Source organism: Dendrobium catenatum, unplaced genomic scaffold (genome assembly GCF_001605985.2).
Source record: "Dendrobium catenatum unplaced genomic scaffold, ASM160598v2 original_scaffold_76759, whole genome shotgun sequence".
In the NCBI taxonomy this organism is placed as follows: domain Eukaryota; kingdom Viridiplantae; phylum Streptophyta; class Magnoliopsida; order Asparagales; family Orchidaceae; genus Dendrobium; species Dendrobium catenatum.
This window is the reverse complement of record NW_021395205.1, coordinates 1,208,898-1,216,078: the sequence shown is the minus strand read 5'-3', so window position 1 is coordinate 1,216,078 and position 7,181 is coordinate 1,208,898.

The following is a 7,181-nucleotide window of genomic DNA, read 5'->3' as shown; positions in this document are numbered from 1 at the left end:
GAATCGTATCAAATTTTGCTTGCCTAAATTAATTACAAAAGATCTATGTTTTGTTCCCGGGAGATCTATGTCGGAGCATTGTTTATTGGCTCAAGAGGTATTCAACAAATTCAATTTTTCTAATTGTAAGAAAGGGCTTATGGCGGTTAAGGTGGACATGGAGCAAGCTTACGATAGCATGTGTTGGCCAACTCTTGAAAAATCTTTGAAAAGGTTCGGATTCCCTCCAAAAATTATTATGCTAATCATGGAATGTGTCCAGAAAGTTAGATATTCTATTTTTATTAATGGTAGAAGAACTAATTGGATAGAAGCTGGAAGCGGGTTTAGGCAAGGATGCCTGTTGTCCCCTTGTATATTCTTTGTACACAACTTCTTTCCAATGCCATTTACCAAAGAAGCAATGATTTGGGTATCAAAATCTCACCCAAATCTGAAAGTATAACTCATCTTCTTTATGCCGATGACGTTTTGATATTTTCTAATGCATATATGAGATATGCTTCTTGTTTAAAGAATATTTTAAAGAATTTTTGTGGGTGGACCGGTTAAGGAGTAAATAATATGAAATCTCAAATTTTGTTTGGGAAATCTGTTAAAAGAAGGTTAAAGAAGAATATCTCTAAGAAGTTGGGATTCAAGAAAGTAAAGGAGATGCATTATCTTGGAATCAAAATGGCATTGAAAAGGCAGGTAAATTTTGATTTTAGAATTTTATTTGACCAAGCATTGGAAAGGCTGAATGCTTGCGGTAGAAAACATTTATCTTTACCTGGTAGAGCTTTACTTATCAAAAGCTCATTTCTTTCGCTTCCTATCTTTTTGGCTACACATTCTTTGGTTCCTAAAAGAATTTTGGTGGAGGGAGCCAAATTTTTAAGAAATGCCATTAGATGGAGATTGGTTAATGGTATCAAAGTTAGTATCTTGGATGATACATGGATCTTTGATAAACCTCTTAACAAATGACCAACTTTTGTCAATTGCAAGGACCCTCAAAATGAATCTGTTAGCAAGTTCATTTCTGAAAAGGATTGTTGGATGGAGATGCAATTGCATAATTACTTCAATGAAGATTTGATTTCTATTATCAAATCTATAAAAATCGACCCATAGCTGAAGGAAGACAATGTTGAGCTCATCAATCTACATTCAGGAAAATCGGTTACAACACTATCTTTTGAAGCTTGGCTGGATGAGCACGGACAGAGCATTAATTCCAAAAATGGAGTGATTGATATGTTGAACAGCATCAGAAAATTCAAATTGCTACCTAAAGTTGAGATGTTTTGGTGGAGATTATGTAAGAATGCTCTTCCCACTAATTTCTTTTTGAATTATAGGAAATTATTACATTCTAATGTATGTCCTTGTGGTTGTGATGAAGTGGAAGATCAACAATATGTTGCTATTTTTTGCAACCAACTTAAACATATTGTTCAAAGGATAAGAGAATGGGGATTTCAGATTCCCATCTTTGACTCCTACTCTAAATGTTTAAGGGAATTGAGGAGATTGTCTATGGTGAATCTGAATATAATTTAAATATACTGTACACCAGTTTATTTTTCATGGAAAAGAAGGAACCAAATAAAACTTGGATTGAACATGTCATCCATTCAGTTCTTGGCAGCAAACACCTTAAGCTCTATTATGCAAACACAATCTAATCCGATTCTAGGTATCTGGGATACTGATCTCCATATGGAGTATGTAAATCATTGGTGTCCCCCACCCCAAGATTGGATTAAAATCAATGTGGATACTACTTTAAATGACTCTTATAATGCGGGCATTGGAGTTGTTATAAGAGACCATAAAGGAAGATTCCTTGCTACTTTCGGCAAAATGGTGAAGCATTGGGATATTTCTTCCCTTGAACTTCAAGCGGTATTTCTTATCAGAGAACACTTGCAAAGATGAATACTACAATATAAGGGAGTCATCATTGAAGGAGATAATAGCAATGTGATCAAATGGCTTCAAGATTCTTTGAAAATGATTAAATGGCAGCAACCTCAACTTGTGGCTCTTCAAACCCCACTTCTTCTTAGCTATCCTCTTCTCTCATTTTTCTGGCAAATTATTGCATCCGGTCACCGGATGCGCAGAATAGGTTCAGACATCCAATAAAAACATGACACGTCACCTGCGCTTTTGACTGCGCTTTACGTGCACTTTATCTGTACTTTAGATGCGCTTAATTTAAAATAATATTTTATTAATATCCGGACCTATCTCCGTGTTCGGTGACCGTATGCAATAATTTGCCCATTTTTCCTCGGCTTCACGTGACAAAGTGTTTTGAAAGAGTCGCTAACGGAGCCTCTTCCACTTCTGCTGCGATGTCGCCTTGGATGAAGATAAAAGACAAGCATCTTTGCTGACGACTTCTTCCGAGATGACGATGAAGGCATGAAATTTTGTTCTCTTTCTACCTCCGAGCATGGAATTCATTCATATATGTATTTGCCGCTTTATTTCTTCCCCATGCATGGTGATGCCACGATGTTCTTCTTCTCTCTCATAGATGTCCTCTCTCAGTTTGTTGGGATCCTCGTCTCTTGCTCCTCTTGACTGTTGATAAGCGCCTCTATAATCTCTTCGGAATTTGGTGAGGCCTCTCGATCTCTCGCTTCTGCTTAACCTTGGGCAATGAACTGTTACCTGAACTTTTTAGTGAATGCTTTACTCTTATCAGACAGTCTTACTAACTCAAGAAAAATGCTCATGAGCCTCCGTGAGCTTGAAGTAAGCATTTTGCTATTTTATTAGTTGCTTTTCATAAAGTGAATTCTTAATTCCATTTGCTCCTTTTGCGACCCTCTGGCTTTAAAAAATTTTCTCCAATTACTCTAAACAAAATTTTCATTTCTCAGAATGACCTTCACCGTTTTGTAGGCTTCAATTTTATTTTATTGTTCTTTGGTACATTCATTACTATTTTTTATGCATGTTTTATGTGTGTGTGTATGTGTTTATAGTGATCTCTTCATTTGTTGCATAGAACTAAGAAGCTGGAAATACATATTGTATGTGTTTTTTAGTTTTTTTTAAATCTTTTGATGGAAGAAATTGCAGCAGAAGTTTTTGAAATAGTACCAAAAAAGGCGAAGTATATCTATATAAATTTGAAAGTTATTGAATTTTCTTCGATCACATATAAATTTTATATCAATATATTCTGATATAACTTTTTTTTTTTAATTAGAATATTGTGTAGAGATTTTGTTGGGATATTGAAGAAAAATATGTGATTGGGAGCTCAAGATTTTGGAAAAAAAATTATGTGGATAGCCTCTCATATTTTTAATTAACTACTTAAAATCATGATATATGCTTTATAAAATAAATCATTTCTAATTGGTCAAAAAATAAAATATTAAATTTAAATAATATTTGTACTACAATTTAAAAAATGTCTTGACAAATTTTTCAAAAATTAATCTCAAATCTTTATTTAAAAAACATGTCTAAAAATTTTCAAAAAATAATATTAGGATTAATTGGACTCTAATTTTAATAATATTACAGTCAAAATAACAATGAGCATGCTAATTTAGTTTGATGTTCAGCTTTTTATAGTATATTGATTTTCTTGTGATTTTATAAACAACATTCCACTCCATGAATAGGATAAATGGTTTTATTGATGATTTCTTGCTATTAGACATTGATGAGGAATATATGTATTGTGAGTATAGCTGGTTTACAATAATTTCCCCAATTTGAAAGAATCTCTTTGAGGGCTAAAATATGCCCATGAATTCAAATGACTCCTAACAGGTGTTTGAGAAGCTTGGCCCAAGTTTATACCATTTTCTTTAGATAAATGGTTACCTACCCCTTCCAATTGATCTTCTTCGAGAGATTGGCAGACAACTATTGGAATCTATAGCATTTATAGACTATGATCAAATATTTTCAAGTTTTTTATGGTCATTTCCAACATTATTTGAAAATATTTTTGTGAGGATAGTTTTTGTTTGAACTAACTACATTTTATTGGTGCTAAAATTAAATTATAATTTTTTAATATTTGCTTCCTATACTATTCATTTTACTTTTTTTTTTCAACTTTTTAGTGGTTGTATGGAAAAGTTTAATTCTTTTTGTCATTGTTAAACATGTGTGCAGTTATGCCTGTATATCTAACAAGGATTGCATAATGCATTCAAGCGCCTTTTTCTCATCTATTTGCCACTAAATATACAATAATACTATGGCATGGTCTAATCTCCCAATAGATCTCCTCCATTACTTCTCATCACAATTGCCCATTTTAGAATACCTTCGATTTTCCAGTGTCCACACTTCATGGAATTTCATTCTTTCCAACGATGTACCCAATGGAAGTCAATGTCGTCCCTCTCCATGGATATTACTTCCTAGTGAAGCTAGAGAGTAAGGGTGTCAAAAGTTGACATGACCCAAAACCCAGTCCAAACCCGACAAAAAAAAATCTTGGTTCGGATCAACCCGTTTGTGAAAAGGGTATGGTCTGGGTTTGAATTTCTGACGCATTTGAAAAATAGGTCGAGTTCAAATTGACCCAAAATCTTGCGAGTTGATCCATTTTTACCCGGATAACCATTCACTATAGCCCATATGATTATGCCTAATCCTGCTGAGGCGCTGATCCGCTCTCTCACGAGTCGCGACTTGGTCGGCTGGCCGTAATGGAACAAATGGATCACACGATCATGCCTACACCACTGACCACACCGCACAGTTCGGACTTCAGTCCAGTGCCATAGCGACGACATCCTAACAATCCTCCCTGTCTTGCATCGACGCATCCTATCCCGCGCGGTTCAAGTGCACAAGCATTGTGGCGGCTTCCTAATAGCCCTCCTTGTCTTGCATCGATGCATCCCGTGCCATGTGGTTCACCCCAGGCCCTAGTATCCTAGCCGAGTGGCATCGACCTATTCCTTGCTCACCCCAGTAGGCCACACTTACCCGTCAGTAGGCCGTACTCAGCCACTCATCTGCACGGACGTGCCTGCACCACAAGGTTTACAATGCTCGTGCCTGAGCTGCTGCTACTTTTGCTGGTGCTAGGAAGAAATCAGTGGGTCGGGTTGTGTCAAGTGAACCTGATAACCCATACATGTTGGGTCAGGGTTCAAATTTTTGACCCATTTAGCTAAAAAGGTCAGGTACGATTTGACTCGTTTATGTCTGGGTCTTGTCAAGTTCGACCCTAATCCAATTGTTGACCTGAATTGACACCCTTACTAGAGAGGCCTCCAACAAACACACCTTCCACAACTTTACAATCAAAGAAGAAGAGGTTGGTGTTAGTTGCCATCGTCGCTCTTCCTCCCTTGATGGTTACATCAACGGTCATCGCTGCTTTGGCTCCAAGGATGGATGGCTCGTGACCCTTGACAAAGAAGATTTGCAGTCTCGTTATTTTAACCTTCTAACAAAGGATGAAGTATCGCTCCCATCTCTTTTCACCATACCCAAAGACCAAGGGCATATGATAAACCCCCAATATGGCCATGATGGCTCTATTAATTTATTTTGTAATGAAATTTACTCATACTTTATCACAGAAGAGGAAGGCTTATATGATATATGTTTTCAAAAGATCATTGTCTCTTCTAACGACTTATTAGGAACTGCTATTGCTATATATGGACGTACAAAATCTCTAGCTTTGGCAAGGCCGGGAGATAAAACTTGGGTTCTTGGCCCTCAGCTGCCTCTTTACGCCATGACATACATTGAGAAATTTGATGATGTTTACTATCACCAAGAAGATAAAAGATTTTTACACAATCACACATTTTTCGTTGGTACTCGCTTTTAACCTTAGTGGGAAAAAATGTTGAATTGATCTGCCCGACAACACACGACCCTTATGTACGCACCAAAAACTCTGATTACATGCACTATATTGATTTTTTTTTTCAGGAGCACTTCTAAAAATAGAGAGGGTGATTGATACAACTAACAAAAAGATAAATAATAGTTGGAAAGCGAAGACAGTGGGTATCTTTGTTTCCAAGTTTGTGACGAGTGCTGTCGCTTCTTGTTTTTCATCTTATTGAATCCTTGTTAAGGATCTAGGGGTTTGCTCATTATTTGTGGGCTGTAATCAAACTTTTTCTTTGCATTAACACTTGCTCCTGGAATTACACCAAATTGTATACACTTTGCCGATCATTTGAGCGACATGTTGCCAGAGTATGTTGATTGGGATGCAGGGCTTTTTGATCTTCACAGTGAAAATTTTCAATATTTCTTGACTCATATTCACATCCTAATTGGCCCCCTTAAATTTGGATTAAACCATTACTCTCATAAATTATATATCTTAATCTTTGTTAGGCATATAATATGAATAATTTTTGAATTATAAGTCGTTTTTAATATTATGGTTTGTATTGCTAAGGAGAATAATCAACGTGAGATCGAACGATCCGATACGGTTGATGAAAGTTGTGGTTAGGAGTCTAATTTTTTGGCACTTTGTGATGGAGGAAATAATAAAGTAGTATGCTGAAGGCCATTTTATCTTAGCATGCATTTTAAATAATCCTTCAAATAAATGCATAATTTAAACATATAAAATGGATCATATATTGTTGAAACTTTTCATATTAGTGAACAAAAAGCATTTAAAATAATTTCAATGGCTTTCATAGTCATGATTTTGCAAATATTTTTAATATTTGATTAATGAAGAATTTGATCCAAATATTTTAATTTTGAAATCATAAGGAACTATGAGCTTAATGATATTTATTTTTTATACAATAAATTGTAGCGCATTTATAAGTACAATGAGAATATATATGACTATTTTTGTATATATTTTTTGAACGGTAATGGTTATGCATGGCTGCCATTTATGTGCCTAATCTCCTTAGGATTGCGGTAAAGCTTCCAACAGACCAATCACGAATGCCGCCTCCATCTTTGTCCTTAAGACTAAGAGAGAGTCTAATAGAGGAGAAGCTTTGTTTAGACACCAATGGCAAGGAGGGAGGAAGAAGAAGGGTGGAAAAGACAAATGATATTTCTTTTCCATTCTTATTTATTACTTTCTAACAAAGGCAATATACATATATGCACAATACATGCATTATTGTACTTTAAAATTTTGCCTATCAATTAAATGGTGATGATGAACTACTTACCATTGTTTTATTTCATTATTCCTTCCA